The sequence below is a fragment of the Hordeum vulgare genome, chromosome 6H (genome assembly GCF_904849725.1).
Source record: "Hordeum vulgare subsp. vulgare chromosome 6H, MorexV3_pseudomolecules_assembly, whole genome shotgun sequence".
In the NCBI taxonomy this organism is placed as follows: domain Eukaryota; kingdom Viridiplantae; phylum Streptophyta; class Magnoliopsida; order Poales; family Poaceae; genus Hordeum; species Hordeum vulgare.
The window spans coordinates 498,637,121-498,660,500 of NC_058523.1; the positions used below are offsets into that span (position 1 = coordinate 498,637,121).

At 43.5% G+C, this 23,380-nt stretch overlaps 1 pseudogene; it reads right to left on the minus strand.

Annotated features, from left to right (window-relative positions):
• Positions 1-11,688: 11,688 nt before the first annotated feature.
• On the minus strand, positions 11,689-13,287 carry LOC123403396 (annotated as a pseudogene).
• Positions 13,288-23,380: the final 10,093 nt, after the last annotated feature.

Genomic DNA, 23,380 nt, shown 5'->3' on the forward strand with positions numbered 1-23,380 from the left:
CATCTCTTATGATTGTTAAAACTCAATGATTTTTTGGTCCACTCCATTATAAATGTGACTTGTTAAGGTATCTGATATTTTTAACTATATAGAAGTTTGTTACATTTCTTTCATAGCAAACAACTGTTTTCTTACATCACTATATAAAGTATGTGCATTTCTCTCATAGCAAACAACCGCTTTTCCTACATCACTATATAAAACTATGTGACACTTCTCTCATGGCAATCAACCATTTTTCCTATATCACTATATAAAAGTATGTGACATTTCGGTCATAGCAATCAAATACTTGCACGCACCTCATAGTCATCTCTCTCAACTGAACATTATTCGGCATCTGAGAAGACAAAACAGGCAATTGTATGAGTTGATGACATCTATTCAGTGAGATAAATAAAAGGGAAGCATGTCATGGTCCACATGTGTATCAGCCACGCAAAACTGAACGTTCCATGTTCCATCACCATTCCCAACAGTGCTTCCATAGAAACACATATGTGAAAATCATTTAGAGGATTGGAGGATAAACTGAAGATAAAAAAAGGAAATCATGTACACATGGTTTAGAACAGATGGACCTCCTAACAATAGTACTTTGGATTCGGTCAAGAAAAACATAATAAATCGCTAGTTCGCTACATCCTGAGGAGGAGCGTATACAATATTATATTGCTAGGATCTCTATCACCTTACCATATTTGTCATCACAATTTTTAGAAAACTTGCACTTTTTAAGATAAAATAAAACAATTTAGCAGCTTGCATGAAAGTAGTATTATCTCAGTCTGAGGTGTTTCATCAATTCTGCTCGTGTGCCGTTAAGAAAAAGAAATATGCAAGGAGAGAAGGATATTACAAAGGTATAAATAAATCAAAAGGAAGCCCTTAAAAACTGTGAATCATGGGCCTAAAGAGGAGGAGGTTTAATAAAAAAAATCAACAAAAATTGTTCGCTTTTTATAAGCAAATGGCCATGTGCAAAGTGTGAAGGGGTTCAACTATTTAGTATTATATAGTGCTAATTGCTAACGGAAATTGCTTTTGGTGGCCGAGCTCCGTGGAGGCCTTTAAATTTGAAATTCAAATTTCATGAAAATTCATATTTTTACATTTCAAAAAATTATGAAAAAAATACAGGGATAAGTGAAGGCGTAACACACATGTGTGTAAATTTTCAGAAAAAAATACATTGAAATGAGGGCTGTGCAAAAAAGACAAATCTGAGGCTTTTTTACACATGACACTATTCATCATTTCATGTCATGAATTTGTCTTTTTTGTGCAGATCGTATTTCAAGATATTTCATCCTAAATTTTTGCACACATACGCATAACATCCTTCTTTACTTTCAGATTTTTTTTCAGATTTTTTTGAAACAAAAAAGTTTGAATTTTGAATTATTCAAAAAATTCGGCCTCCATGGAGGCCGAGCTCCAAACGTCCGCACTCTAATTGCTAATAGATATCTCAGGCTCCATGTGACTTTTTAAGTTTGAAAATATTCTGAAAAATTACACATGTATATAGAGATGTATACTACATATTTGTAAATTTTCGTGATGATATCCATTTTGATGTGAGATACAAAAAAGTATGATCTTCGAACACATGTATTGGTCACTATAAAAGTTTATGATTTTTTTGTAAGCAAACCACATCAAAACATGATTAATCATGAAAATTTATAGATCACATACATCACTATACAAGCTAAACTATAAATGTTAAAACAAATGGTACAGTATTAAAACTTTGTCAGAATAAAAGCATTTCTATATCCTGAGCTAGTCAAGTCATAACAAATGAGATTTACGTAACAATGATAAATGAACTCTTAATAAATTGAATGCCTAAAAAGATTCTTAATAAATCAAAGATGTTTTATATGCATCATCTCGAATTACTTCGCATGGTTCTTCAAATAAAATTTCATAGGTGCACATAACAGAACATTGGGACATGAAATAAATCTAAACAAAATGAAGAAAAAAGAATAGCAAATGTGGCCCGATGAGTAATGATAACCTGATAATATCATGTTATGACTTTCTAACACATTATTATTCACTATGAAAGTTCATGATTTTTTGTTGTTGTGCAAACCACATCAAAACATGATTCATCATGAAAATTTACATAGACAAGCATACATCACTATAAAAGCTACACTATAAGTTAAACAAATACTACAGTATAAAAACATTGTGAGAATAAAAGCATTGCTACATTCTGAAGCTAGTCGAGCCATAACAAATGAGATTTCCATAACAATGATAAATGAACTCTTAATAAATTGAACACTTAAAAAACTCATAATAAATCAATGATTCTTTATATGCATCATCTCAAAAAAATTGCATGGTTCTTCATATAAAATTTCATAGATGCACATAACAGAATATTGGGACATGAAATAAATATGACCACATAAAAAAGTACAACAAAAAGTGGCCTCGTGAGTAGTGAGTGGTGAGTAATGGTAACCTGATAATATCATGTAGTTTAGCTTTGCCATCACGCACATGAGGACTGGAGGAGTATTTGCTTTAGAGCCAGCCATGACAGACGGATGGATATAAGGTAACTCTGTTTTCCAATAGGAGGGGAGCAGCCTAGTGTGATACAAATCTGTCTACCATAGGAAAATCACATAAACAGAGACAGCCAGGGAGCCATATTCATCATCGTCAACAACCTCCTTTGCCATGTCAAACTATGGTGTCGAGCTTGGAGGCCTAGTGGCGAATGGCGAGAGTGGATCCCTCCTCCAAGAACATGAACGACACAAGCAACAACTCCCTGAATACATTTGTGAATGATGGAAAATATATCACTGAATTTTATCTAAACTTCCCCTCGGTACTAATAACAACATATGTGTTCAAGGAGGTGTTGCTTGTACCGTCCCTGTTCCTGGAACGACACAAGCAAGAACTCTCTCAACATATTTGTGAATGATGGAAAATATATCATATTGAATTTCTAAACACCCCCTTGGAAGTAAAAAAAATCAAGCAAGCACATCATCTATGGGTCTATGGGAAAGAAGCTATCAAGCAACACTAACCCCTAACTGGCCAGCAGGATGAGTTGCCCAAATATAGAGCGAACCAGTTGTGTGTTATCAAACATAAAACAAAAAAGTTCAAATAAGAGCACGTCAGCCGTGATCAGAATCTAAGAGTCTTTTCCACTTAATATGACACAAGTTATACCGCAGAAATACAGAAAAGCAGTACATTTAAGATTCAGTAAATGTGGCACATATATTGCCACTTGAGAGTCAGAACTAAATAGCAAGAATTTGTATACCAACTGTATCATTTTGACTGACCAAACCAAACTAAATGCTATAAGCAACGGATAACAAAGCACCAAAATTCAATCACATACCGGGTTGTTTCTTGAATCTTGGAAGGTTTGTGCTTACAGGGAAGGAGGACAAATCTCAGACATGGCAATGCAAACAACCAGGTGAAGAAGGAGACGATGACCCAGCCCCACACGAGGCTGGCCGGCCCTTACTGGAGGATGCTACTGTACAACGGTGTGATCTCCGTGAAGAGCATCATCGTGGAGAAAGAGATGCTCATCTGCAACACCTGCAACAAAAGAACTCCATCTCTTGAGATCCGGAAAAATAAGACTGGCAAAACGAAACACAGTTCGCAAGCCAGTCAAGCATGATCGCATCACGCTTCTACACATGAAGAAAATAGCAAACGCCGTCACAGTTTTACCAAAACACACAATGTAACCAGCATCTCCACAAGTGTCAAATTCTCTTTGCCGTTGCTGGTTAGTACATCTTTCCACAAATACGACCTATATATACACGGCCAATACAAAGTCATTTTACAACATAGAAAAATGGAAGGAAATGATAACGTACATACCATCTCCCCTCCATAGTTCTTACTTGTAGCCAAACTTGTTGAGGTGCTTCTCACCGGAGTCCACCTCAATCTGGCACATTGCTACTCTCCAGGATCGGACCAGCACATCAAAATCCTTCTCTCCGTCCCACCATGGCGCCACCGTTGCTCTATATCACTATATAAAAGTATGTGTCATTTCTCTCATAGCAATCAAACACTTTCCCTAAAAAAGTGTCGCTCCTATTATTTTTATTTAAAAATAGTAATCCACTCTCTCATTCTGTCAACACATGGCACAACTCTTACACTCATATCGCATTCCCAGCAAAGCTTACACTCATATCGCATTTCCCAGCAACGCTCACACTCATATCACATGCCCCCAACTTCTCTCCTCACTGACGTTGATGGCATCAAAGCACGCCACAACATTCCAACATCGTCTCCCCTTCCCTTCACAGCGACACCTTCCCCCTCCTCTCCCCTCTAAGGCATTCCAAGGTGATTCCCAGTGCAAGGAATGTACGTCGTCAACCGATCAAGAAAGCCATCGATCTTAATTTGGTTATTATCATTTTGGGTCTAATCAAAGGGAATAAAATTGACTGGTCGGGTGAGGGAAATACCCACCCACTGGTTGCTCGCGACATCAGTCATCTCGTCCAAATTAACAACAGGAAATGAGTTGTTGATGTCGACATGGGCATATCCTGATGGAAACTTGCACTGAAAATCTTATAAAACTACAGATAACCGGTACTCAACTGTAAGAACTTGAAATTGCAACAAATAAGGTGGAATAGAGCATTATACTAATTATTTTTAATTACTTGAGTGAAATGAGCAAGTTGTGCTGGAGCTAACATCGCAAGCTAGGTCATGCTTAGATCAGATGGTATTTCCCGGGCACTCCCTCCGGGGGCCGGACATCTTACATCTATGAGCCTAGGGTGTTCTATATGCAAATTCTTATTCAAAACATGTAGTTTTCTACATCCATTTACAGCTGGTTCGGCTTCATGTTGCTCTTCTTTTGAAGCTGGCTTATCGAGTAGCAAACTCGAGGCACTCGCCTAGTTGACTTTATGTATTTGACTCCCCCCAAAGACATATATCAGTCCATATCTTTTGCAGTTTGTTCATATATGAAATGACTATTAGGACATCTGCCGGAGTGCTTTAAGAAGTCATTGCACTCTTCAAGGAAATTACTCAAAATGGTTCACATATGCGCAATCAGTTTAATCAAGCAAGGAAATTACCAAGGAAAATAATATATAAGTTGAATGACAATGTTTTGCAAATTTAGTCAAACACAAATAGGAGGCCCAATGTAGAAAACATACTTGTCTGTATATTGTTTGTTTTACCTCCTTGTCTGTAGTCACCAAAAGGAAGATTTGTCCGCTGAACAGATTTCCACCTAAATCGAAAGAAAGCCTTAAAACCACATTATTTACCACTGGTTGTCCCTGCTAGCCTTTAAAACCAACATCTTCCACCGTTGGCAAATCTAAGCAACAATTTCCTCGTGTGACAGGCCTTCTACTCTAGAATTCATAACATCTACTATAGATATCCCAGTTCGAATCATTTTGTCAGAGTATGTCCTTTCATTGGAATTGGTTGAACTTCATGTACCTGGTTAAGAAAATAACATAAAAATGTAGGTAGCATAAAATATTTTGCATTTTTTAAGCTGCCTAACTCTCACCGGAAATATCAGGTATGCCTCCGGTAAAATAGGTGCACCTTTATCTATATGTTTTTTCAGAATAAATGAAAATGCCCCCAAGAGTAACCAATGATATCGGAGTTCTTAGAACCTTAAAAATGCAAAAAAGAAAAGATGTTAATGAACCAGAATTTAGACTAAGTTAAAGAAATAGAACAAAGACCACACAATCGAAGTTTATTGAACAAAACAGATATGAATGATCCGAACAATTAAGATGGCCACCACAACCACTACCGTCCGAAGAACGAAGGGGAGAACAACATAGGATTAATCAAACTGAACTGAAAAGTTGCATAATGTCTATGATCTACCCAAGTGAATCATCGATGGACAAAAAACTGCTACATTGATGGGGATGCATTTCCTCAATTCCGCTCCGCCTGTAGTCAAATGACGAAACAAACATGATGAATGGCTCCATGCATCCATGTGTACCTAGGACCACACTATTTGTTTACTCGTTGGTACTTCAATGAATGGATAGTCATCAATCTTGTGAGTGCTAGAGGGACAACAGTAATGTGCGTGTGCATCTAGGAGGAGGTGTCTATGTCACTGTCGGCGAAGTCGGGCTGTCGAAGATGCTCGTGACCTCCGAACCTCCTCTACAGGGACGAAAAATTTATATCATCTACTTTTGAACTCTCCTTCCGCGTCGCCGCGGGTCAGTTGGCAACGTAGGGAAACTCTCCCTTGTATCATCAGTTGAACAAAATATACAACAGATGGTATAAATTTGGTTGTGTCCCCTATCATAAATCTGATTCCTACACAATATGAAAAAAGAAAGACAGATTTGTTAATACAACATAATGATAGTACATGGACTGAGAGGATCAATTTATGTTATTTAAGTGTTGGATTTAAAGAGGCATCACCGCTATAATATGAACTACAGTATGATATTAGCAGTATAATCATATGAACTAATCTAACGAAGAGTTTAATGTCCGTTCTTCTAATCCGCAATGCGCTGCTCCCTCCCCGCGCTAAACTAACTATAGGAAAATCACCAAAAAATGCTAGATTGAGCACCCACCATCTGTCGGGTTGCTGCTGCTCCGCCGACGTGCCGGCTCTACGGCGAGTCCCTCGGCCTGATCTATCCAAAACGAACACCAGAGTGGCAAGGCCTGGCCCTCTCTCTCCCTCGGATTTGGTAGGGGAGGGGAGCTCCTGGCCTTGGAGAAAGGGAGGAGATCGAGTAGGGTAGCTCCCAGACTTGGACCAAGGGAGGAGATCCGGTAAGGGAGGGGAGTTCCTTGCCTTGCACGAAGGGATAAGGGAGGCCGAGACCTACCTAGGCTGGGAAGGGTGTGGCGGCGGCCGGCTGGGGAAGAAGGTCGTGGTGGCCGGCTCCTCTCGGACCTCAGCGGGGGCGGCTCCTCTTGGATCTCGGTGGCGGCGAAGGGTGCCTTGGACGAAGGGAGAAGGGAGGCCGAGACCTACCTAGGCCGGGGAGGGGGTGGCGGCAGCCGGCTGGGGAAGAAGGTCGTGGTAGCCGGCTCCTCTCGGACCTCAGCAGTGGCGGCTCCTCTTGAATCTCGGCGGCGGCGAAGGGCTTTGTTGTGGAGGCTTGTTGTCTGTTTTTCTTTGTTACGTGTGAGGTGGAGAGACAAAAAACCGATGATGGGAGGAGTGACGAAAAAAACCCAGTGGGAGGAGTGACGAAAAAAAACCAACGAGAGGAGAGACGAAAATTAACCGGTGAGATCCGGCTACCAACTGCCCCTTTATTAGTAGAGATTATGTACATACATAGGTATGCAAACACGTGGGTATGCAGATACGCAGGTATGTACATACCTATTAACGAAATCATGTATATTAAATGGTATGTATATACCTACTCAAAAATCACGTACACAAGTGGGTATGTATATATGCAATGATTTATTCAAGATTTTATCTCATTATCAAATTATGTACATGCATGGATATGTATATACCTATTAACAAAATTATGTATATACACAGGTATATGTATACTCATTAAATTATTTACATACATGAATGTATATATATATATGCCTAATTGTGTACACACGGGTATTTGAAATAATATACATGCATAGATATGTATATAGCCAATTATTTATTCTAGAAGTCAATGAATGATATATGAGGAAGTAATAAATTATGATTAATTTCCTACCTTCCTATCACGTCTCATGCATGCATGCATGCATGCACTAGTCAACAAATTTACGCCTCCCAAATTAACTGGTAATTGGCACATTTATATTAGTTTTCAAATCAACCGTTAAACACGATCCAACGACAGTTAGTCAAGGTGCCCATGCACCTAGGTGCCCCAAACGGTCGTCCTAGGAGAAGGCAAATAGAGGAGAGTGTTAGTCTGATGGGTGCCCTTCAACATGATCTGCCGGTGTGAGACTCAAGCATTGGATTCACCGCTATAACTTTTGATGGCAACACCATCTAGCAGATGTTGCAGCAACGACAAGGCTAAAAGGCCAGAAGTCTATATTGCGGTTACTGCAAGGTCTTTTTAGAGCCTGTGGGAGCACGGTATGAGGCTGACAGCACTAACGATGGTGATTCAGGAAGGAGCGTACAACTGTGGAGAAGGCAAAGTTGAGGCAGATTTTTATAGTGCATATGAGAGATGACTACTCACCTCTCAATGCCATCCACTGTTGTAAATCCTTCAGTTTCTTAAGCATTAGTGGTGGAGAAATGGTGGATGTGCCATTGAAGAATTGGAACAGAACAGTCATGTGAAAGATAGCTGCAACGAACGACATGTGGAGCTAGGTCACAATAAAACATGGAAGTGTAGATGTTCTCATGCACCACCTATGGGAACCATTCTCCACATATATATGGCATTAAAGTGACAAAAGTGGTGCCCTTCTATTTCCACTCTTACCCACACTATCCTATTGCATGAAAACTAATTTACCATTTTGAATATTTGGTGTATGCTATATAAAATAGGAAGCAGGGCCGCCACGTACTCTTGTTTCTATTCTAAAATCCTACCATAAAGAACCTCTCTTTTGGATGAAGAACAAAATAATTCCTGTTTGAGTGCTTATATTATTGCAGACAATATGTTATGTTATGTGGTATTTGTGTAATTTTCAAAGAATGTGATAATGGTTAGTGCTAATCGCATTTTTAAACTTTTCAATAGTGTCGTTTACATTAATGTTTTCCATGGTAAACATTTGTGCATGTTTGGTGACACTATGATCACCACACTGATATTAGTTGACAGACTTTAAGACTAAGAAACTATAGATGTTTCTTATTTTTTGCACCATGGAATTATTGGGTGCATGCTTATGATGGGTGATTCTGAAAAGATGTAAAATCTCCGGGGTTACAATTATTTAGTACTCATTCTGTCTCAAAAAATATCTGAAAATATGTAAAAGAACATGGCTAAATGTAATTTTACATGTGTCTTGGCATTTTAGGTGGAACTGGGGAATCTGTAAGGGAAAGTATCAAACGGAACGAACTCTTTCTGGCCGTACAGCTTGAGTTGAAGCCTCGTTTTCTTATGAAGATCGAATAACCAGTGGTAGACCGAGTTTCCTTTTTAAGCTGCTCTTGTTGCTATAACATGATAATGGAACATACAATATCATGATGTTTGTTGAATTGTTTTGATGTAGGTTTTGGATGTGGGCTATGGAATAGGGTTAGGCCATTAAGAGAAATTGCAATATTTAGGTTTAATTCATGTTTCATGCTTTCGCCTCTCTTCATACATGTGAATGTTGATGTGTTCGTGTTTAGACATTCTCATATGCATAAAAATCAGAATTGATTTATTCATCTTTGGTGAGCGCCTATGTGCTTTGATTTAATAAGCGAAATTCAGTCTTATTTTTATCTCAGCTTAGTTCCATATCGACTTATCTGCAGATTAGTTACTAAAAATGGTTTGAGATCAAGAGTCGAAAGTCTGAAGTCAGATGTTCCTACAATGACCTACACAACTCTTGAGAAACAAATCCAACACATTATGTGCCTGCAAGATTGAAGATCGTACATATATTTACTTTGCTCCAGTATCATGTAGCAGTACATTTACTCTGTGTAGTTTCCTTTATCATTCATTTTATTATTCATAACTCTATATGGTTGTTATATATATATGCTATTACAGGGATTTAGCAATATATTTTCTAGCCATTGTTGTAAACAAAAACTCCCTCTCTAGGGATACATGTGTTTTTTTCTTTTAGTTATCTCTTTTCAGACTGGACGAGGTTTCTAGATCGAAGAATTTAGTTTTAGATTTTTCTTTGGGATTCAAAAAATTCAGAATAAGTTCCTACACCAGCTGTTACTGGATAAATCATGTACAACGCCATGCTTGCACCATATTCCTGGAGTATTTGTAGTTGTATTATTGGATGTTCGTTGCACAAGAAGGTGAGTGTTTTTCTTTCTTTATTGATTCACAACTATTGGCATGAATTTATCTGTGCATTTCGTCCTAGGATTGACCATAATTTGAACCTGTTAATCGGGAAAAGATGTATCCATAACCATTCCACTTTGGTCAGTTTGAGGAGAACCGAGTAGTCAAATATCTGATTATTTGTTTTCTGTTCTATGTATAGATGTGGTTGCAACATTTGGCTGCAAGACCTAGTTTTTTGGGCAGTTGGGCATGTGTCCAATCATGTTAATAAATTGCGGTAATTTAATTTGGGGCCTAACAATAATAGTTGCCAACTAAAAGAGGATCTACTTTTGTTAATAGTGGTAAATAAAAAAGGATCCAGACTCTCACGAGTTCATGTTTGTGTATGTGTGTGCTTTCTTGTATAACGGTGATGATTTAAATGACTTTTGTTTTCCTCGAAGCATATTCGGAATTGTGGATTGTCCACTTCACATCGATTTTCATGACAATAATTCTGTTTTTGGATGAGAATTGTTGTGGTTGATATACTATCTGAACTTTTCTTATATTATGTTATGTTTAGTTATTACCTATGGGCATAACAGGCATTGCCAGTCCGATAAGTTGATTGCAGCTACCCTCGAAGCTGCGCTCTGTGTGTAAAGGAAGCTCGGAAATAGTGTTTTCTTGAGGAAACAGAGCATGATTGTGGATCTTTTCAAAATGGTCTGGAAGAGAGTGGTTGGCAATGGTTTGGATGAAAGTTATTGGCTTGCAGAATTGGTTGGGATTGGAATGCTTAATGTATTTGAAGATGTTGGCCTCTCTACTATTCAAACAACTTGTTCGTCTCAAGGCAAGGCATTCGGTTGCCAGGCCGTCTAGAGCGCGACCGGCAATGACGAAGGAAAGTATGGTGATGTTCTCCCCTACTGAAGTTCAGTTAAGTCAGTCCGGGAATCAATTAGTGCATTATATGTAGTATTGAATTTTCTGTTTTTCTAATGACCAATACGTGAGCATAGTTTGTCGGAATTAAGAGAAGAATTAAATGATTTTATTTGAATGTATGTGCACCCTAACTATGATGAAAAGAAAAGTTGGGTCAAAGGTTAAACGTGCATTGCACGTGCAAGTTTACTAGTCATCTATAAATTTGACCCAATAACAGCACGTGGCCCACTCAGGCCTTGTTTGGTACTAGTGTTTTTGAGGAGATTGGTAGGGATAATCCCCCAAGGAATTGGGTGAAACCCCAACCTTAACCCAATCCCTTCAAATCCTCATTTATCCCCAATACACTAGGTAGGGGTAGTGTATTGAGTATTGAGAAAAATGCACTATAATTTGGGGATTTGAGGGGAAATGTGGGGATGAAACATGTCAAATACACTAGAACCAAATGGTGTTATGGAATGTGTGGTGATTGAGGGGTTTGACCGGGATAATCCCCACAAATTCCCTCAAATACACTAGTACCAAACAAGGCCTCAGTAAGTTGTTGGCCCCTTCTTCACTTTGTTTCATGGTCCATCGCTAGACGTGTGCGCGTTGTGAATTACACTCTCTGTTTTAAACTATAAACATTTTTAAAAATTACATTACGGACCATATAAGAAACAAAATAAATGAATGAATATTTTAAAATATAACTATATACATATGTATATAGGTCATATTAAAAACCCTAAAAAGGTTTATATTTAAATACAAATTTACAACAACGTATGCCTATGCTCTACGTCTATTGTTCCATGGAAAAGGTCTCCTTGGGCTTGCGATCTGTGTCAAGCGTAGAGCATCCCATAGCTTACGATCTCGTCGCTACCACGATCGAGGAACACCATTTGCCGAAGTCGACACTGAGTTCAAGGTGCTCGTCCCCGTGGTCCACAGGTTCCCCGCGGCCGGCGTTGCCATGAGATGCTGGAACGGGTTCGCGGGCGGAGCAATGTCCATCTCGCCCTCGAGCATCTTCACCACCACGCCCATCGGCGGCCTCGCCTCCGGTTGCTGCTGCACACACCAGAACGCCACCTCGCACATCCTATGCGCCGTCCTCTTGTCTTGCTCGCCCGCGCCGTCACAGCTCGCCACGACATCCATTAGCTCGCCGCTCTCGTACTTGGTCCAGGCCAGCGTTGGGAACCACTGCTGGCTCTCCGGCGCGGCCTCGTCAAAGTTCCTCCTCCGGCCGAGGATCTCGAACAGGAGGATGCCGAAGCTGTAGACGTCGCACTTCTCGGTGGCGCCGGCCTGCATCCACATCTCCGGCGCGGCGTACCCAGGCGTGCCGCGCATCCCGGAGACGGTCTTGTGCGTGTCCGCCCGGTTTAGCAGCTGCGCGAGGCCGAAGTCGGCCACTTTGGGCGTGAGGCCGCCGTCGAGGAGGACGTTGCCGGGCTTGATGTCGTAGTGCACGATCTTCTGCTGGCACTCCTCGTGGAGGTACCGGAGCCCCCTGGCGACCCCGACGGCGATGGCGCGCATTGTATGGAAGCCGACATCGCGGCTCCGGTCGAAGAGGTAGGAGTCGAGCGCGCCGTGCTCCATGTACTCGTACACAAGCGCGCGCACGCCGGTGTCGTAGCAGAACCCGAACAGCCTGACCAGGTTGATGTGGTGCGTCCTGCCGATGGTGCCCACCTCCGCCATGAACTGCTCCTGCGAGGTCCTGTCGTCGTGGCCGGGGTGGAGGCGCTTCACGGCGACCGTGAGGCCGTTTGGTAGCATGCCCTTGTAAACGGCGCCGAAGCCGCCGGCACCGAGCCGGGCGGAGTAGTTGTTGGTGAAGCCCGACAGCTGCTGCGGGGTGAACCGGATTGGCTTCTCGCCGGCGATCTCCTTGAGGAACCGCTCGACGGTGGCGTCCCGTATCTGGGAGTCCGGCACCACAGCGTAGAGCGTCGTGCTCCCCGCCACGGCCGGCGCGGGGCCGGCGCTGATGTTGATGGCGGGGAGGCCGTTCTTCTCGAAGTACCTGTACACGAAGTAGGCTGTGGCGACGGATCCCAAGATGCCCAGCACCGTAACAACTGCATGAATGAGATGCAAAATTCGGAGTTAGACACCAAATCATCTTGAATTATCGTTCGTTCTTGATAGCAGTGTTAGATCTATCGGGAGCGCACCGAAGAAGATGACAACGATGATGATGATAGCAGGGTTAGACATGCTGCAGCTGATGAATGTTGGTTTGCTCGTCTGGGTTCTACAATGAAAGATTAAGCAAGGATGATTTCGCAGTTTTACCTGGGGCCGGGGCTGAAATGGGAGATCCTTGGTCACGAACTATATAGAAGTGGCCACTGTTTTTTTTGTTTTCAAGTACTAGCAGTCAATCTTTTGTCACGGCAAAGATACCTAGAAAGAACGTAAACGCGCAAAGAGATCCGTGTCAGACTCTTCGCCGCGCATGGTCAGCTCGAACGGACGCCAATCACGTCATGACAGCTGCAGATTCCACGGAGTAATTTTGAATTTTCAACAGAGAAGGTAAGATGACGCGGAAAAATCATCACTCCCTCTTATTCTCACGTGTTTGAAAAATTGGTCAGACGGAGTTTTCGGCCAGGCGAAATTTCTAGAGTTTCTTTACCACACAAAAAAACCTTGCGTGTCGATGTATTGCAAGAAGACTACAAGAAGAGAGAGATCAATTGCAGAGGATCCAGCGGCTTGCCACAGTTAGAAAGGACAACAAGGTGACCGTGGACAGGCTACCGCAACACCCACGAAACAACGCACTACCAATCTACCAGGTTTCTGCCAAAGTCTACATTGCAATGCAGCCGCGTTGGCTAAACCGAAGGTCAAACTATATACCAAAATAAGCAAACAATATGCTAATGCAAGTGAAGTGACAAAGACCCCTATTAATGGTGAACAGTTTGGGGAGAGCTCCATGAGGCCATAGAAGGCTTCACGCTTTGGGTCGCCGGAGGGAGCCGGTTTAGGGATCGCCGGAAGAAGACGATTTGCCAATTTGTATTTAGGAATTCGAGTGATTGGTGGAGGTGGAGAATGCACGTGGTGTAAAATTTGATGAGGTTGAGGATCTGGGCAACACAAAAGATGGAAACACTAAAACTCTGACGTCATATTTCTAGAATTTTAAAGCAAACGTTGTTTGGACCAATGTTTAAGAAAACGGCAACCGATAACTGCTCGGTTGGTTTGGGAGTAGAGATTAATCGATGAATCGACCTATTAACAGAATTAATTGGTCGATCATTAATCGGTAGATTAAATAGAAACTTGTCAATTTATATCTTGATTTTTAATGTATTATATCATAATTCATGTATAGATGATTAGGTTTAGGCTGTGCAACACTAAATATTGATTGGATGCACTAGACACGTATATATAGGTACAAGATGGGCATCTACCTCAACTATACAAGGAACTAGGAGGTGGGCCCAATGACACCATATACATCTATTATGTATATATATATATATATATATATATATATATATATATATATATATATATATATATATATATATATACATATATATACGTCTATACCTAATAATAAAGAGGCTATTGCTTCCGTCGGAAAACCCACCGCGATATTTTTATAAAAAAATCATATAATTTTTGTTATTCAACCAGCGCTTCATCATTTATCTGCAACGTAAAAGGAAAAATTGATTCGCTGTAAAAATTATACCCGTACGCATCGCCTCCTCCCGTCGACCCTGGGCCACCCTGGCCTGTGCACAGGCCGCCGCCACAACACTCGCCGCCGTGGCCAACCTCAACCGCCACCGCTGCCGATCTCAACCCACCCGCCTCCGCGGCCGTACCTCTCCCCGCTCACTTCCCCCGTTGCGGCGCTCGAGCGCATCGCGCCGACCCTGGTCCATCCTGGCCTGTGCCCAGTCCGCTGCCACACCACTCGCTGCCGCGGCCGACCTCAACCACCATTGTTGTCGATCTCAATCCACCCGCCTCCGTGGCCGTACCTCTGCCCGCTTGCTGCCCCCGTTTCGGCGCTCGAGCACAGCTTCTGGATCAAATCAACGCGACGGCTACAGTGACTGGGGATGATGCGCCTGCTCGATGCAGAACGGCGGCGGCGCGCGGATAAGGCGCGGCGGAGTGAAGTGCTTGCTGGTGGAGGCGGGCCTCCATGGCTCACACGGGGAACTCCGAGGTTATGGCGCGACAACGACGACTCCTTATGGCCAGATAGAGGCGCCTAACCCTTGCTCCCCTCATCGTATCCCCTCCTTCGGCAGGAACTCGTCATCTGGTGAGATCCCCTCCCCATGCCTCCAACCGTGTGCCAAGCACCGGCAAGCAATTTTGTTTTGTGTGGATTTGTTTGCTGATGAATGAATGTATTGAATGTAAGATTGTATTGTTGTAGAGAAAGAGAATGGAACACCACCTTCAGTTTGTGACCTGATCCCACATTCTCTACCCCATGGGTGAAATAAGATAACAGTCCATTGATCAATTCACGTAGCCTCTTTGTTTTGCTTTGCTTGTCCCGCTCAATTTCTCATCATGGTGGAATTAACAATGGACGGGTTGATTTCTCAACAAAATAGGATAGGACTCACTACATTAGTTAGTTAGCTTATTATTTTAATAAATCAAAATGATTATAAAAAGATTAAAAGCGTGTGATATTTTTTTCTCCCGTTGCAACGCACGGGCCCTTTTGCTAGTAATAATAAAGCGGCTATTGCTTCCGTCGGAAAACCCATCGCGATATTTTTATAAAAAAGCCCCTGTAATTTTTGTTATTCAACCCGTGCTCTATCATTTATCTGCAACGCAAAAGAAAAAAACAATTCGCTGCAAAAGTTATACCCGCACGCATCGTCTCCTCCCGTCAACTCTGGGCCACCCTGGCCTGTGCCCAGGTCGCCGCCACACCACTTGCCGCCGCGGCCGACCTCAACCGCCACCGCCGCCGATCTCAACCCATCCGCCTCCGCGGCCGTACCTCTCCCCGCTCACTGCCCCCTTTGCGGCGCTCGAGCGCATCGCGTCGACCCTGGTCCACCCTGGCCTGTGCCCAGGCCGCTGCCACACCACTCGTTGCCACGGCCGACCTCAACCACCACTGTTGTCGATCTCAACCCACCCGCCTCCGCGGCCGTACCTCTGCCCACTTGCTGCCCCCGTTTCGGCGCTCGAGCACACCTTCTGGATCAAATCAACGCGACAGCTACAGTGACTGGGGATGATGCGTCTGCTCGATGCAGAACGGCGGCGGTGCGCGGATAAGGCGCGGCAGAGCGAAGTACTTGCAGGTGGAGGCGGGCCTCCATGGCTCACACGAGGAACTCCAAGGTTATGGCGCGGCAACAGCGACTCCTTATGGCCAGATAGAGACGCCTAACCCTTGCTCCCCTCATCGTATCCCCTCCTTCGGCAAGAACTCATCATCTGGTGAGATCCCCTCCCCATGCCTCCAACCATGTGCCAAGCACCGGCAAGAAATTTTATTTTGAGGGGATTTGTGTGCTGATGAATGAATGTATTGAATGTAAGATTGTATTGTTGTAGAGACAGAGAATGGAACACCACCTTCAGTTTGTCATCTGATCCCACATTCTCTACCCCATGAGTGAAATAAGATAACAGTCCATTGATCAATTCACGTAGCCTCTTTGTTTTGCTTTGCTTGTTCCGCTCAATTTCTCATCATGGTGGAATTAACAATGAATGGGTTGATTTGTGAACAAAATAGGATAGGACTGACTACATTAGTTAGTTAGCTTATTATTTTAATAAATCAAAATGATTATAAAAAGATTAAAAGCAAGTGGTATTTTTCTCTCCCGTTGCAATGCACGGGCCCTTTTGCTAGTGCACACATATATATTCAGCACCCCCCCCTCGCGCGCGCGCGCAGTTGAAGCGTCACCTGAGACAGAGAGACTCGAACGAAACTCCTCGAAGGTGGAAGTAAGCAGTCCCTTAGTCATCACATCGGCAAACTGTTGTGCGGTCGGAACATGAAGAACCCGGATGTGACCAAGGGCGACCGGTTCGCGCACAAAGTGGATATCAAGCTCGATGTACTTCGTCCGGCGATGATGAACAGGGTTGGCGGAAAGATACACAGCAGAGACGTTGTCACAGTAGACAATTGTGGCCTTGATGTAATTGGTTACACCGTGATGCAACTCATGTAGAAGTGGTCGAAAACAGGAACACTCGGCAACTGCGTTAGCCACTGCTCGATACTCGGCCTCCGCGTTGGAGCGCGATACGGTTGGTTGTCGTTTGGACAACCATGACACAAATGAAGGACAAAGGTAGACGCAGTAGCCCGACGTGGAGCGTCGTGTGTGAGGACAACCAACCCAGTCAGCATCAGAGTAAGGCACCAGATCCAAAGAGGGAGAAGCCGTGAGTGTGAGTCCGAGGGACATTGTGCCACGGATATACCAAAGAATCCGTTTCGCGAGCGTCCAATGGGAATCACGAGGAGCGTGCATATGGAGGCACACCTGCTACACAACATACTGCAAGTCTGGTCTGATGAGCGTCAGATACTGAAGAGCACCAACAATAGAGCGGTAGAATGGAGCATCCGACACGAGTGAACCCTCCTGAGTAGAAACCTTGGCCTTCGTGTCAATAGGAGTAGCGACAAGATGACAGTTGAGCATACCAGCGCGCTCAAACAACTCATGTGAATAATTCTGTTGATGAAGAAAGAAGCCATCAGGCGCCGAACAACCTCAATGCCAAGGAAGTAATGAACGGCTCCCAAATCCTTGATGGCAAACTCAGTATGCAGTCGTAGAGTAATCTGTTGAAGAAGAGTTGTGGAGGAGGTCGTGAGGATGATGTCATCGACATATAGTAGCAAATAAGCAGTCGTGTCTCTGTGGTGGAGAACAATCAAGGAGGCGTCCGAGCGAGTAACACAGAAGCCCAGTGTGTGCAGAAAGCCAACTATACGCTGGTACCAGGCGTGTGGAGCTTGGTTAAGGCCATAGAGAGACCAGGACAGCAAGCACACATGACTCGGATGAGTGGCGTCGATGAAACCAGTGGGTTGCTCACATTAAACCTGCTCGGCAAGATGACCATGGAGGAAGGCGTTGGAAATATCCATCTGATGAACACGCCAGCCACGAGAGACCGCTAACTGGAGAACAGTGCGAATCGTGTCGGGTTTGACGACTAGCGCAAACGTCTCGGTGAAGTCAACACCAGCTCGCTTACGGAAACCGTGGACCACCCACCGAGCCTTGTAGCGCTCAAGAGTGCCATCGGAGCGGGTCTTATGGCGAAAGACCCAGTTGCCGCTAATGACATCAGCACGAGGAGGCCGCGGAACCAAGGTCCAGGTGTGATTTCGCTGAAGAGCGTCAAACTCTTCCTGCATCGCGGCCAACCAGTGAGGATCACGGAGTGCGGCCCGCACAGAAACAAGAAGTGGTGACGCCTCGGAGCTGGATGCTGCTGGAAGGTACTCGTCACTGGAGTATCGCAGGCTCGGTTGATGAATACTGACCCTAGCCCGCGTGATGGAGCCGGCTGCCGATGGGCCGGTTGCCGAAGGGCCGGCTTCAGAGGGGCCGTCTGTAGACGGGCTGACTGTGGAGGGGTCGGTGTTGGAGGGACCGGACGCAGGGTGGCCGATTGAAGTGGGACCGACCGTTGAAGGGTTGGGTGCGAAGGGGCCAACTGCAGATGGGCCGGCTACGGAGGAGCCAGCCGTGGATGAGTCGGTCACATCTTCGAAGGAGCCGGCCGAACCGGAGTATAAACCCACGGTTGTTGAAGAAGCGTCGTCGGCAGGCCGGTCCACGATGCGAGCAATGCCGAAACCTAGTAGTGGTCCAAGGGCCAACCGAGACCGTCCACCAGAGGGTGGTGTCGAAGGGCCGCCGGTGACCGGCGGTGATGCGACAACTGTAGGTACCCGCTGAAAGGGAAACACCTTCTCGTCAAAGTAAACGTGTCGCCGGGTGAAGACACGGTGGCAGACGGGAACATAACAACAATATCCTTTTATGTTGGCTGGGTAGCCAAGGAAGATGCAGGCAACGGAGCGAGGAGCAAGCTTATGGGCATGGTATCGGCGATGCTAGAGTAGCAGAGATAGCCGAAGATGCGAAGCTCGGCATAAGAGGGTGGGGAACCAAAGAGAAGATGACGAGGTGCAATATTGCCACGAGTACGGCAAGGCCATATGTTAAGGAGAAGGGATGCGGTGGCGAGGGAGTCGGGACAGAAGTGTGGAGGCACATTGGCATGAAAGAGAAGCGTACGAACGCAATCGTTGAGGGTGCGTAGGACGCTTTCAGCCCGACCGTTCTTTTCCGAAGTATAGGGGCAAGTCACACGAAATATCGTGCCATGTGTGGTGAGGAGAGTACGAACAGCCAGGTTGTCGAACTCCTTCCCATTGTTTGTTTGGAACGCAAGGATGGGACGCCCAAACTGCGTAGAGGCGTTGGAGTAAAAAGCAACAAGGGTGGTGATGGCATCGGACATGCGCCGCAACGGGAAGGTCCACACATAGTGCAAAAAATCATCAAGGATGACGAGATAGTAAGAAAAGCCCGTATTACTTGCAGCAGGAGATGTCCACACATCCCTATGAATTAACTCAAACGGATATGAGGCAACATGAGAAGAAGCACAAAAGGGGAGACGAGTATGTTTGCCAAGGCGACAGTCGTGATAGGAGTGATTCTCGTTCTTATTACATGTGAAAGAAAAACTGCGAAGAATATGACGAAGGGTGGCTGGGATGGGGTGACCCAAGCGAGCATGCGAAAGGTCCATGCCGGTGGCGAGTGCAACAGGGGCGGTGGAGCTGGAGGAGGCAGTGGATCCAATCGGGTAGAGGTCTTCAGGACTGTCACATCGGTGAAGCACCATCCAGGTACGGGCGTCCTTGATAGAAAAACCAAACTCGTCAAATTCAACAGTAACGGGATTTTCACGTGTAAAGTAGTGAACGGAAACAAGATTTTTGATAAGGTCAGGGATACTAAGATATTGGATAAAGAAAGTGGGATGGAGGAGGAGGGAAAAGAAGCATGTCCTATATGAGTAATGGAAAGAGAGGAACCGTCACCGACGGTGATGCGAGTAGAAGTGTTGATGGGATAATAGGTGTGGAGAGTACCGGGATGAGCAACCATGTGGGTCGTAGCGCCGGTATCCAAGTACCAGTCACCACCGTCGTTGTAGTTTGTTGGTGTATGGGCGGACTGCAGTGCCGCGAGCAAATACGGCTCCCAGGGGGCCGGGGCAAGCCCACCTGACTGCGTTGCGTGCCCGCCTGACTGCGTCGGCTGGCCGAGTGAGAGAGGGTCGTACGATGCTACGTACGGCTCGGGCAGGGTGTAGAAGGCCTCATGCGACCGGGGTCGGGGGCCGAGGAGACCGGGAGCTCGAGCACGGGGAACTAGCATGGAGTAAGCGTGCACGACCCCGATCCATGGATTCTGATCGGCGTACCACGGAGCCGGCTGCTGCTATGGAGGGCGAGCGGTTCCACCCGGAGCGTCGTTCGGCTGTTGCTGCTGACACCCACCACGCCAACCGCCGCGACGGCGGACGTTTCCAGATGGGGTCGGCTGCGGCCGCTGAAAGGCGTCTATGTGTGTCCCCATCCAGGTGGGACCCACTCTAGAACCTTCTACAACCTTCCCGGTACAATGCCCAAAAATCCCGAAAAAAATTCGGAACCCTGAATATGACTTCCCATATATAAATCTTTACCTCCGGATCATTACGGAGTGCCTCGTGATGTCTGAGATCTCATCCGGGACTCCGAACAACATTCGGTCACCAATGTAGATATCCCAGTACTACTCTAGCGTCATCGAACGTTAAGCGTGCGGAACCTACGGGTTCGAGAGTCATGTAGACATGACCGAGACACCTCTCTGGTCGATAACCAAGAGTGGGACCTCGAATCCCATATTGGTTCCTACATATTCCACAAAGATCTTTATCGGTCGAACCACGATGTCAATGATTCAGTCAATCACGTATGTAGTTCCCTTTGTCCACGAGTATGTTACTTGCCCAAGATTCGATCGTTGGTATCTCCATACCAATTTCAATCTCGCTACCCGCAAGTCTCTTTACTTGTTCCGTAATACAAGATCCCGTGAGTAACTCATTAGTCACATTACTTGCAAGCTTCTTGTGATGTTGTATTACCGAGTGGGCCCAAAGATACCTCTCCTTCATACGGAGTGACAAATCCCAGTCTCGTTCCATGCGAACCCAACAAACTCCCTCGGAGATGCCTATGGAGCACCTTTATAGTCACCCAGTTACGTTGTGACTTTCGATACATACAAGGCATTCCTCCAGTGTCACAGAGTTGCATGATCTCATGGTTATGGTTGGCGCTTGTCCATCACATCATTCTCCTAATGATGTGACCCCGTTATCATATGAGAACTCATGTCTATGCTTAGGAAATCTTAACCATATTTGATCAACGAGCTAGTCTAGTAGAGACTCACTAGGGACACGATATTGTCTATGTATCCAGACATGTATTTGAGTTCCAATCAATACAATTATTACATAGATAATAAACGATTATCATGAACAAGGAAGTGTGATAATAACTAATTTATTATTGCCTCTAGGGCAAATTTTCAACAGTTATGTCTCTATTTAGGTATATTTGTGGGTGGATTCTATATTTGTTTCGGTAAATTAAAAACTGAAACCATGACCATGCACTCTAGCTCTTGTGCAGTAAACACAAACAAATGAGGAAGCGAGTCCTCCACTTTAGCGCCTTATGCGCTAATTGGCGAATGCAACGCTCACGCACCCCTGCCACGTGGGTTGGCCCAACGAGAAGGTCAGCGCTTGCTCGTGATGCATCGTTTTTCTGGCGCTCTCACGGAAGCTCCTATCGAATGCGTTGTGCGCCACGTTATGTGGGGTTTCACACAGGGAACAAGAAGTTGAAGGGCTTAGTGCGCCGTGCGCGATTCTTGTGTTAGCGTCACGTTGCTAGGGTTTTTTCTATTTCTGTTGTTTTCTTTCAGGTTTTTTTTTGTTTTATTTCATTTTTGTTTCTTTTCTTTTCGTTTCGTTCTCTTTTTTACCTTCTCTATTTCTTTCTTTTTCTTTCATTTTCCCGATCCTTTTTCGAAAGTTCAAAAATTTTAGAAATCAAAATTGTTTGAAAATTTGAAAATATGTTCGGGGTTTTAAAAAAATCATGTTTACAAACAAAATTCATCAATTTGAAAAGTGTTCGGGTCCTCAAAAACTGTTCCCAAATTTTAAAAAATGTTTATGTTCTAAAAATTATTCATAACTTCAACAAATGTTCAGGATTTTGAAAAAAATGTTCTTGTCTTTAAAAAATTGCGAATGTTTTTTCAAAAAAAATTCACAACTTTCCAAAAAAAAACGTTCAGTCAGTAAACAAATGTTCCTGTTTTCAAAAATTGTTTGCAAATTGCAAAAAAAGTTCATGTTTTGATTGTTTCTGGAGTTTCAAAAAAGGTTCCACTTTTCAAATTGTGTTCAGAAGTTTTTTAAAAAATTCTAATTTTCAAATTTAGTTCAAAATTTCAAAAACTATTCATGCTTCAAAACGTCTTTTAGGAATTACAAATTTTTGTTCACAAGTTCAAAGAATGTTTGTCTTTTGAAAAATGCTTGGTAATTTCAAAAAAATGTTCATGTTTTCCAAAAAAATCAGGACTTTGAAAATTGTTTCGAGTAATTTTCTGCAAATTGTGAACAAATTTTCAAAAAATAGGAACATTTTTTACAAGACAGAACAATATTTGACAAACACATTTTTTTTTGGCAAAATACCACTATGTTTGAGTACGAGAACAATTTTTAGAACACGAATTGTTTTTAAAAGATAAGCACATTTTGAAATCACAAACATGTTTTGCAATTTCAGACTATTTTTTGAAGCATGAACATTTAAATAAAAATTGTGAACAAAAGTTTGGACATGAGAACATATTTTTAAATTGAGAACAAAATTTTAAAATGTCAAACAAAAGAAACAGGAAAAGGAAAAATGGTAAAATATTTGAAGGAAAAAAACAAGAACGAAAACAAGGACATTTTCCAAAAAAAAGGAACAGTTTATGGAAAACAAGTATATTTTTTGAAAATCCCAAACTTTTTTTGAAGTGATGACCATTTGTTGAAAAACGACCATTTGTTTGAATTTATAACATTTGTCCAGATTTATGAAAAAATTTCAAACATGAACTTAGTTTAAAAAAACAAAATAACCTTGAAATAGAAAAAGGAAAGCAGAAGAAAAGAAACAGAAAACGAAATAAAGAAAAGAAAAAAAGCAAAAATAAAAAGAAATTGAAACAAAAATAGGAAGAAAAATAAAACTGTAATAGAAAGCCAAA